Consider the following 11193-nt stretch of genomic DNA (forward strand, 5'->3'; position numbering starts at 1 on the left):
GGAGAGAACGCAGGGCTGATGAGAGAGGCGAGAGCTTGCGAGGAGGATTTGGCGGCGGCTTCCGCAGGAGATATTCAATAGCTGGGACAGACGAGGCAAGCGGGTTTGGGAGGAGGATATTGCTACGCTTGCGCGAGAGAGCCAGTGCTCGTTTAAACACGTTACTTTTTTCACGGCGTCCGGTTGTGTGTGTGTCGCGGAATCAAAAAATTGAGAAATAGTGTACATTAAGGGGCGCTAGGAGAGCGTGTCTAGACGAGCCCCTCGCCGGCGTTGGCCGGTTGCCCTCTCACGCTCTATCTCTCTTCCACTCTCGGTCATTTTACATTCTTGATGCTTACGGCCACCGCCAGCTGCTTCGTTATCTTTTGTCACACACGCTTTCGGGACTAGGCTTCCCAGTTGCTTTCTTTATGCTTTCAGAGCTTCGCTCGTGGCTTTATAAGAGAGTTTTATATCAGGGGACGAAATTGCGGATTCCGAAACTAAGAATGCCAAACTCTGCTTGTGTATTGATGGCACCCAGGCGACTCTCGTATGCGAGCGGAAAGCAAGCCTCTTGCGTCCGCCGATCCATAACTTTCGAATATATACCTCAAGTGTTGTTGGAAAAATTTTTAAGTAGGCCTAACTGCGTGGAATGTGGATACGCATTGAATTGTAGCTCAGCTGCCGATGGTTTGCATTGTTAGTATATGTGAACAGCACCACCGGATGGAGAAAAACGGTCCACAAGAAAGCGTAGAGAGGTCAGAATGTTTATCGATGTGAGAGCTCGTTGGCATTTCCTGCGTTGGTGTCTGCAGCCTTTTGGAAAGGTTGTTTAAAGCGACACGAAAGAGAAAATTGATTTCTTCTGTATCAGTAAATTGGCCTTTTATAATATCTAAAACACCACTCTTACCACGATAAGACGTTCGGTAAGCTAGAAAAAGTGCATTAACAAAAGACGGGTGGCGACGCCTCCATGAAGTTCCCACGCTCCCTCGCTGTGACGTCACTGATTTTGAGAGTATCTTCTAGGGTCTAGTAAATACTATAGCGGTAAAGATAGACTACACTCTTCTAAAGGAGCCACAGATTGAACATGGCGGGCTTGGGAAACCTTTGCTGTGCTAACGCGGCCTAAATACAAAGAAAAAGAAATACTTTGAAATTTGTGAAGTCACAGTGACTTACCAGCGTTGGATTCTCGGCGCAAAATTCAAGACCTGAAATTTTGACAACGGGGCTCTAGGGTGACAATATCTGGAGTTCCAATACGTCAAGGCCGTTGCCACGCATCCTTTCCAGTGCAACGAGTCTCTTGTCTCACAAACAAGAAAGACACACTCCCCGGCAGAAAACACTTTCCCGCACCGTTGGGGCATCTGGCCCGTTTGCGGAATGTCTCGGCATGGTGAGGTTCAGCGGCGAGGGGTTGACTGCAAAGCCATGGCACTGCTTCTGCGACCCGACCGGCGGAAGCCCTGGCTCACGGTCTACTCGCTTGCGCGCTCTTCGTAAACCGCGGCTCCCCCACCCCCGATGGCTATAACTCTCCGCCGCCGTCTTGGTGTCGAACCACGACTCTCTTCGGGCCACCCCGCGTGACCCTTACATGTAGCCACCCGCAAAAACAACGCTGAACTCCACTGCTTTAGTGTCCCTTTAAGGGAAAGGTTTAGCTCGGGGGTCCCTATCTAAACACATGCAAATGGACAAATCGTTTTTCTCGGCAGCCACTGCACTAAATTTGGTGAAGTTTGTTGTATATAAAAGAAAGCGGTGAAACCTACTTTAGAATTTAGGATGTCAATCTATTAATAAAAATTGTCGAAAATGACAAATTTTCAGAAAACGAAACTATCGAGTTTACAATTCTAACTCAGCAATGAGAACTTGTATCACAATTCGGTAGAACTCCATGTAATAGCACTTCTCAAATGGACAAAACTGATGTGTTATATACCCTCCTTATGCGAGTATGATTGTTGCAACGCCCTTGTAAACATTGTAACAAATTCATGTAAGCTGTAAATTTATGTATCGAGTTTGTCCCTTTAGATGCTATAACGGATGTAATTTTTAGAACGGCAGTATCTGTTGTTGATGCACAAAGAAAAAATATTAAAAAAAAAAAACCATTGGGCTTCTACTTTTCTTACTTACAATTCTTTTAAATTCTTGTAAAAAATCTGGGGCCTTAAATGAAAATTCCGCTCCCGACAGTCACTAAAATTTATCTTTTGCTCTAAAATGCAACAGATGGGATTAAAATCGGCCCATGGGTTATCTCATAATGCATTTCTGCGTTTTACATGTACTCGAATCGGCGACATCGGAGTTGGGCTCGAGATAAAGCCTCGTATTGGGTGGTTATGTAAACTTATGCAGTGCCAGAGAAGAATTTAGGGAATGAGTTCACTTGGGCATACCGTACAGATGCATTTGTGTGTGTTCTCAGATTTTTTTTTATTTTTTTATTGTCGATGTACCACATAGTGCGATTCGGCCTGTTCAGGTATATTCCTGAAGAATCAGACCTCACTCGCCCGACAAATCGCAATGTTCACTTACATGGTTTACAAACTTCCTGTAATATTGTTTTTTATTGCTTCACTTTACGGCACATATTGAAATTGCCAAATTGAGCCCGATCGGAAGCGAAGTCATATCTGCGTAGCAAAAATGTCGAGAAAGCACCAGTTTTTAGCTTTTCGTTTCAACTTTGTCACAAATTAACATAGGCGCTGCAGTTAAGTTTTCCCAATAGCCCTCACCACCTATTACAGGAGTGTGTTAATTGCAAGTGAATGCATTTTTTTAGCAAATAGAAGGAGCAGATATCTCAGAAATGGTTCTAGTCCAGAAACTCCTGCTCAGTGGATTTGACAAGTGGCTTCGTTGCATTTTAGCATATAGTGGGAGCAGATATCTCAAAAGTGGTTCTACTCTGTAAATTCCTGTTCATTAAGTCTTGACACGTATCATTTATGCATTTTAGCGTACAGTGGTTCTAGTCCAGAAATTCCTGCTTAATAAGTTCGACATGGAACGTCAATGCATTTTAGGAGTTAATGGGAGCAGATATCTGAAAAGTGGTTCTAGTTTAGACTTTCCTGTCTCCATAGATTTGACATTTAACGTGAATGCATTTCAGCAGATAGTGGGAGCAAATATCTCAGAAATGGTCCTAGTCTAGAAATGTCTACTGAATGCATTTGGCATGTAACGTCGATGCACTTTAGCGGATTGTGGGAGTAGATATCTAAGAAATGGTTGTAGTCTAGTTCTGTCTACTGAGATTTGGCATGTAAAGTCAATGCACTTTAGCGGATTGTGGGAGCAGATATCTCAGAAATGGTTCTAGTCTAGAACCGTCTACTGAATGGATTTGTCATGTAACGTCGATGCATTTTAGCAGCTAGATAGTGGGAGACATCTCGGAAATGGTTCTAGTCTGGAAATGTCTACTGAATGGATTTGGCACGTAGCCTCAATGCATTTTAGCGAATAGTGGGAGAAGATATCTCAAGTGGTTTTAGTCTGGCAATTTCTGCTCAGTAGATTTGACTTCATTACTACTCAGCTTCCTTTATCTTTGCAACATCTGCCCTAATGTGAAAGATTAATATGGTTACTTTTTACTCCAGCTTTCTAAGTTGCTCCTTGGATATTGTGATTTATCACGCGAGTAATATTCCCGTCTTCCACTAATCCAACTTCTAGCGGTGAAACAGCGCTCTCAGCGAGATTACTATTTAGAAATATGGTTTCAACAAAAAAATCGTGAACGCATTTTAGCGTTTCCGTGCATTATGAGACGTGTCCAGCGCATGTTTACTGTGGCTAGACAGATGACCAAGGCGAATCCTACTGTGATGTTTCAATCGAGAAATACACTTGGGTGGCTCTGTGAGGCAAGCACTAATTGCTGCATCATGTATAATACAGCATGCGGTTATAGGTTGTTTTGTGGATGACACTAGAGATTTGTTTTCTCGCGAGAACAAATTTGGCGGAAAAATTTACTGTATGCACGAACTACAACTTTTATTACCACTATTATTAGAGCAGAATAGATAAGAAAGCCAAAATGCATGCAGTTCTTGCGATGATGATAGCGTGAGGCCTGCCACGTTCCAGGGGCTAATAACAACAGAGGCAACAAATAACTCTCGGAAGAATAGGAATAAGATTAACTTTCGGATTGCGTCAGACTGCTAAAGACTATGGAAAGCAAAAATTAGCATAACACGAAGGTCCACAAATAATCCAGTTGAAACATTGAAAGTGTCAACAAGTCAATCAAGGATGACGTAATTAAATTTTAATGGAGCTTGTACTAGCTGTAGCTGTGAGAAATATGCTCCATATCATCAAGCAATGTGGCAAGTTCTTTCAATGGTTGTCATATTTTTTGTAAATGTTCTGCAATTGAAATCTTCTTTAATGGCAAAAAATATACCCGTAACTGCATGGTGTATAATTTATGATACGCGACAAATTTTACTCATAAATTTGCAACCTAGCGTTGCTTTAGAAATGTTAACTTGATTTAGGCATTTCTGACCTCAACAAAGGCTCGTCTAACTTTTTCACAACAAAATAAATATTCAAGCGGCAAGGGGGATAACATCGAACAAATGCAGGAGGATAAGCATGTAGTTTGCAAATCTTCCAAGAAAGAAAGAAAACAGCTCGCATTGCAAATTCCATTGGTCATTTGGGACACGTTCTTTTCTGCTCCAAGGATGTGAGTGGACGGTTGTTTGGAGGGTCAAAGTGTGCATATATATGGGAGGCTATGGTTTTGCATACACGCAACATCTCGTGGTTCATCAGTATATTTGGCAAAATTTAGTTTGAACTTAATTGTAAGATGTTGGATGTTAAGTATATATAACGTTCAAACGGGCAATCCATATAGCGGGGAGAAGATACACGCGCACACATCCTCACTTACTCTCTCTCTCTCACCCACTCACTCACGCTCGCACACACACGTGATATATAATCAAGATACATCTTACGTAAACAAGCACGCATCACTTGTTCGTTTGTTCTCCATTTTTTTTTTCGGTCCTCTTCCCTCTCCCTCAGTGTAGGTTTATCATTTTCACCTCACATAACGAATGCGTATGGTAGCAAACCATGTACGACCTGGCCTTTCAGTTTCTCTCTCTCTCTCACTTTTACTGTTTGAAGAACGCCCAAAAGTAAGGTCGAGTTCCCGCAACTAATCAAACGACGCTCTATTGTTTCAGACTTATCACAAGGAGGACAGCTAACGAACAAGACACACAGGTCCCAGGTAAGAAGGGCTCCGGGATGCAACTTGGGAAGCGTGCAAGATGGACTTTCTTGTTTTCTTTTTGTCGCACTCGCGCAAGCGCATTATTACCAGGCGAACAACAGAATATGAAACGGTACAACGAGACGACGGAGCCAGAAGAGATATGTTTTTACAGAGAAGGCTGTAAAACATGGTACCTACAAGCGCTCAGAAGTGTTACATGCCTGTTTTTATGGTTTTCTGAAAGAAAAAAGAAAGCTAACCGCTCATGAAGTTTATACCTTTAGGAAATGTGGGCTATGTTAGGGGCAATATACGAAAGGTATACAAAGTTTTGCCACTTCCAGGGGGGACCAAGAACGGCAGGGATTTCATATTTAGAGGAAACAGGAACCACTCTACGGGTGACGTGTACCGAAAGTTTGAGGGGTATGATTTAACCCGTGCCCTGGATGAGCTGAGTTGGCACACGTGTTTCTGATAAAAACGGCCAAGGACGAGTTTAGCTCGTCGACAGTACTTCATATTTTCTAGCAATGAGCCATCCACGAGCTGAGACTGTAGCGTATTTTGCAAGGTCACCGGGCGAGACACATGTCTTTGCAGATGCCGAAGCGTGGTGGGCGTGCGCGTATATACCGTTCGAACTTTCTTCTCAACATCAGTCCTTTTTCTTCCCCTCACACTTCCCCGGTGCAGAGTATAGTTGGTCAGCGAAAGCTGTGGGTATAGTTTCAGGCCAATCCCTCTGCCTTTCTGTAAATAATTTATATTTTCTCCTATGACACTGAATACGGAGAAAACCGAGCCTTAAACCAACGACTAATCACGAAATTCGGGCGACACTGCTCAGAGCGTAGGCTACATTTATTTGCGGAAGTGTTCGTGTTAATGGGTGAGAACAGTTCCTCGCAAGAAAGTTGCAACATATATGGACACCATCTGCGATGGTGCGCATAAAAACTTCTGTTAAGCCAACAATTCTGAGGATTTACTTAGGAGCGACACTGTGGAGAGCTCCTGATGAGTTTCGATCACCTGGAATCATTTCACATGCGCCATATAAACTGCAATGCACGATCGTTTTTTTTTTTTTTTAATTCCGCCTTTATCAGAATGCGGGCGCCGCTACCGAATCGAACCCTCGAGCTTGTGCTCAGCATCAGGATGACATAGCCATTGAACCACCGTGCCAAGATTATGTAAACAGTGTATGTGCCGACTGTATGTTTCTATTTCTTTTTTTTTTTCGGCTCATTTAGTCTAACATATGGAGATCGGAGGGAATCGGTATATTCCATTCTCGCGCATATGGTCAAAATGGAAGCTCTCTCTCTCTCTCTCTCTCTCTCTCTCTCTGTACATGGAGGAAGTATACGACTGGCAGGGTCAATTAGAGTGGCAGAATAATTCGTAAATTGCTTTTTTTCTTTGCGCCGTGCTGGGAAACTCGGTTGTGCCGTTGTGCTATAGGGCTTAATTATCATTGTCACTGTCTCGCGAAGCACGAGGGCCAAAATGTGAATTAAAGAAACAAAAAGAGCGCCGCGGAGTTCACTCCAGCTGTGGGAGAAGCGACTTATCTCTTTCCAGCAGTCCCTCGGAACTTTGCTCATTTGACCACCGCCGTTAAGCGTCCCGCGCACCTGCGTTTGTGTACACGTACAGAAGACTATATATAGACTGCGAAGGACAACGAAGCTCGTACACGTCCTCACTCCTGTTTTTCTTTTTGTTTCTTTTGCGAAATATGCTGGCTCTCCGATCCGGGCGTTAATCCGAAGTCCACTTAATCACACGCTATTTGAAACACTGCAGAACCACAGCCGCAGTCTTGTCATTAGAGAGTTTTAGGTTAGGGGTAGCAAGCGGTTTGCGTATACGCAAGAACTAAGGGCCACGGTACTGCGCATGCGCAGACCCCTACGTCTGAGTCTGCAGCATGCACAGTACAATCGCCTGTAGTTCTTACGTACACAAGCAGCTTGCGTCCCCTAATCTAACACTCTCTATTAGAGAGCTTTAGGTTAGGGGGCACAAGCCGCACCCATGCGTTGGGGGAACGCAAACCGCCGAGCGTATACGAAAGAAGCCAAAGCGATCACAACAGAGCGCGAAGGGACCATAGCCAGTCTTGCGTCCTCTAGCCTAAACCTCTCTGTTGAACACGAGGTCGCGGGTTCGTCTGCGTTTTCTCGCACTAGATCGTTGCTCGCAGCGATGCGCGAATTTTCCACCCGCGCGCGCTAGTCGCCAGTTGTGGCCCACTTCTGAGCGTCTCATGACGTATATATACACACGATGACGTTTCAGTAGCCATTCATGGCCGCTTAGTCAGTAGAACTCCAAGCATGGCCATTCGGCGGTGTCAAGCTGAAGCACGCTGAACCCAAACAACGCAAAACATCCCGTGGATGTCCCGGAGAGATCCGAACGTCCTCGCTTTTTATGGGACCCACTGAGGACGTCCACAGCAACATGCCCACGAAGAATTTTAAACACATCTACTGCGGCACTTATCGTGAACCTAACTTGACATATATCCGGGCAACATCCTTGGCAAGACATTCTCGGGACACTGCTTTCAGGTGTGTTTATATGGGAGCTTCATGCTTGAGTATAACCAAAAACGAAATACGAATGTTACACTGCAAAAAAATAAGCTAAATAAAATTAATGTTTATTTATAGACTATTTTGTTTTAAATATTATTAGTATTATTACTATTATTATTATGTTAGTATTATTGGTCGTGGCGTCCAATGTGCACCTTTCACCGACGGTTCTCTTGAAGTAACAGAAGCAGATCTCGATGGCCATGCTATTAAGAGCATAGGTGGTGCTGCACCTGAGTTAGTTCGTTTTGATTCCGAACTACTTTTTAATAATGGTTGCAAGAATCAAAGAAAAAACGTTTATTAGATTTCAGTGCACATGAAAGCGCGCACAAATACCAAAACGGAGCCCTGCAATATGGGTTCTCGTATCCAAGCTGTGCACGCATATTATATTAGCTATGCATATTACATCAAACCAAGTTGTAAATAGTGAATTGTCCTCTAATTACAGTCAAACAGTAGTGTCTTGGAACACGTCCTGACACCATCTTAAAAAAACTTGGAGGACGCTTAAGCATTACGGGCGAAACGCGATAGCAAAGATCCCCAAGTGCTTCTCACGCTTCCCGGCACCTGCAGCTTATGTAACTGTAATGTTTGTAACTTATGTAGCTTATGTAACTGTAATAGGAAACGCTGCCAGCGATCGCTATGCACGAAGGCGAGCTTTCTGGTAGAAACGCGGCCTCTTGCGTCGGCTGATCCCGGAGGTAGTGCACAAAAAAAAACATAATTTCACGCTTTCTGCTGTTGTTTCGCGCTTTTAATATTTAAGTCTGAGAAAATTTAACAAAAGGTATGCGCTGTCGGTGTTTTGTTTCGTGACGTGTTTGTTGGTTGTAACTTTTGGAATGCCGGGGAATAACTTTATCAAGAATGCAAGACAAGGTTGAGCAAATTTAGTGATAGAATGGTGTGGCAATATAACTCGCACATACTGCATGTCATAAATATATACGAAAATTTTCGCTCACGGACAACTCCGCCGACGCCGTATTTTCTGCCACACAGGGTACTTAACGCTATCGCGTTAAAATGGTCCTTCAATTATCTACCTGTCGTGTTCTCAGTATCAATTTAAGACGGATAAATGGACTTGATCAGGAGCCTTTTAGGATTAGGGCAGGACATTCTCAGGATGTTCGAGTGCGCTGATGCCGACATCCCGGATGTCCTTGCGTTGTCTGGGAAGTTCGTAAAACAATAACTGCATTGTGAAGACGTGGCGTCAGTTGTATGCAAATCAGATGAAAACGTTTGGTGATCATACGTCCGTACTTCATTAGCAATCTTGTGCAGCCCATTGGTGCGCAGCTACTGGGATGGAGCGCCTTTTACACATCTGCCGCTGTGCCGTGTATGCCCAGTTAAACTTGTGGCAGAAAAATGATGTTTACCGCCTCTTAAAGCAAATTTATTGATACAGCATTATGACATTATACTGGGTTGCATTTTTCTGCTTTCCGTGTGAGTTGAGAACGCGAGATTTTTTTTTTAAGTGATACCGACCTTCTTCTAGGGCCTTTCTTCTCCTTCGTACCATTCCATGTAGAGTAGCATGTAGGCGGAAATACGCTGGATAAACACTCTGAATTATTAATAAAGAGCTTTCTCTCTCTCCCTCTCAAGTGACGTACAGAGGCCCTCGTACACTAATCCTGAGTCAGAAAACAATATTGGAGGATGCTTAAGCTTCGGTTTTAAGAGTGGAACGCGATAGCATTTAACGATCTCTGACTGCTTCTCACGCTTCCTGGCAACTGGAGCATGTGTAACAGTGAGATTTACTGGGAAACGCTGCCCGCGAACGCTGAGCACGAAGGCGAGCTTTCCGGTAGAAACGCGGCCTCTTGCGCGAGCCGCGATGCGGTGGAAGCGAGCGCCATCTGGAGGTATTGCAAGGAACCGAGCGTGCTGCTCCGTGACCCCCAAGATCCTCGGGTGCCGGCGCGCGCGAATGGCAGACGCCTTGGCCGCTCTATGAATGATAGAAACGCTGGAAAAGGGGCTTATTTGAGTTTTCGCGTAACAGAATTACGTTTTCTCGTATATTCAAATTACATTCCGAGCGCTATCACGTCTGGGTTATGTGCAAGTCGTACTTTACGATTTTTATGCGTATTTTAGCTCAAGGAATACAATTAGTTCAGTAACTTCCTTGCGCCACATGGAGGGCCTGGCCATGGGTGGTACGAATATATCTCTTTGCCGTAATGACGTCCGGCGCTGAACGCCGACCCCACCGGATTTTCTGCACCAACATAATATATGTTGGTGCGTGGTGACTCGGACGTTACTTACGTTGAAAACGTGCTGTGTTTCGTTTCTTACATGTTATCGTCCCGGTGGAATTGTGCCGTGATTATGACTCAGTGTTCGTATCGTCTCTTGTCGAAATAAACTTTTTCAAATACACAGATCAACTAGCCCAACAGAAGTATATTCTAGTACATTGGGCCCTTCTTTCTGTGTGTTTTCTCCCTCTTCACTCCCCGAGGTTTAGCGCTCGTCCGCGTCTGTGGTGTCTTCTTTATGCGTATGTGCATTTATTGCGCTGTATTTGGAATTTGCAAGACGTTCAATATATGTGCTTATGCCTAGCGTGAATACATGGTGTCTGCGTTGTCTTGTGGCGTCCAAGCAGTCAAAGTTTACGCCTTATAAGGTGGCGCCCTCTGGAGTTGAAATGCGGTCTAAAATGTTATGCTTTTGCTGGTTGAAGACACCAGACGCGATTTTAGGTGCCGAAAACACGTCATATAGACGTCTTGTTTTCGGACGCCACTTACTTACAATAAGCTTCCAGCCCACTGTCATTTCTGTTTCTTTTTTTCTGTACTTTTCTGAATAGGTGTCCAAATCAACGTCCCAAACCCTCTGAAGTTAAAATGCAGATCTTAGAGGCTATGCTTTTCTGGTTGAATGCAAGCTCCAGAATCACGTAGGTTTTTGAACACTACCTATAGACGTGTTTCTGGCTCCTGCAAGTGCTTCCGCCGCACACAACCAGCCAATACATAGCCTGTAAGATCTGCGTTTTTAATTTAGAGGACGTTACATTCATAGAGGTAGCATAACCAATGGTTACATTAGTGTGTTGTGGTCATATCCACGTCTCACTATAGACTTAAAATACGGATTTTAAAGGCAATGTTATTGCTGTTTGAATGTGGCGAAAGCAATTTGGAAAGCCGGAAATACCTCGTAGACCTCAAGTTTTGAACACCACCTATTTTACAAAGGCTGGTGGCGCCATCTATGATAAACTTTTCATAGTATTCTGAAGTGTTGACTCTA

Source organism: Dermacentor andersoni, chromosome 9 (genome assembly GCF_023375885.2).
Source record: "Dermacentor andersoni chromosome 9, qqDerAnde1_hic_scaffold, whole genome shotgun sequence".
NCBI lineage: Eukaryota > Metazoa > Arthropoda > Arachnida > Ixodida > Ixodidae > Dermacentor > Dermacentor andersoni.